Source organism: Frankliniella occidentalis, unplaced genomic scaffold (genome assembly GCF_000697945.3).
Source record: "Frankliniella occidentalis isolate FOCC.00 unplaced genomic scaffold, Focc_3.1 Scaffold39, whole genome shotgun sequence".
NCBI lineage: Eukaryota > Metazoa > Arthropoda > Insecta > Thysanoptera > Thripidae > Frankliniella > Frankliniella occidentalis.
The window spans coordinates 2,277,625-2,278,179 of NW_026267169.1; positions in this window are offsets into that span (position 1 = coordinate 2,277,625).

Below are 555 nucleotides of genomic sequence, written 5' to 3' on the forward strand. Positions count from 1 at the left end.
CCCCCCCCACGTCTTCACCACCACCACCGTAGTGTGCCCCCCCGGCGCCACGTGGAGGGCGCCGCCACGGCCGCGGCCTTCTCCAACCCCTCCCCTCGCCCATAGCAGCGGGCTGGGTGAATTTACGGGGGGAATGTGCTCTGCGCTGCGCTCACGGGGAAGGCCGTCCTAACTGCCGGGCGGGCGCGCCTAGTTACACGAGTGAGGAGGAGGAGGAGGGCGAGAAACTTGGTGTCCGCGAGAGCCGCCCGCCGGGCGCGCGGGGGCGGGGGAGCCACCGCGCCGGGAGCCACGCGGGCCGACGGGCACCTCACGCGCTGGTCACGACCTAGAGCACGCCGCCGTAGCCGCCACTCCTTCCCCCCCTCTACCTATCTCTCTCTCTCTCTATCCCCTCTCTCCGTATGTCTATCTATTTTCCTCTCTCCTTTAGCTGCCGTCTCTCCTTTCCTCCGCGCTTCTTCGCTTTTCCGCGCATAATTCCGCGAGCCCTGCTGCGCCTGCTGGCTCCGCTCTGACGCCTACTACTCCTCAGCCCCCACCCTCTTTCTCTCT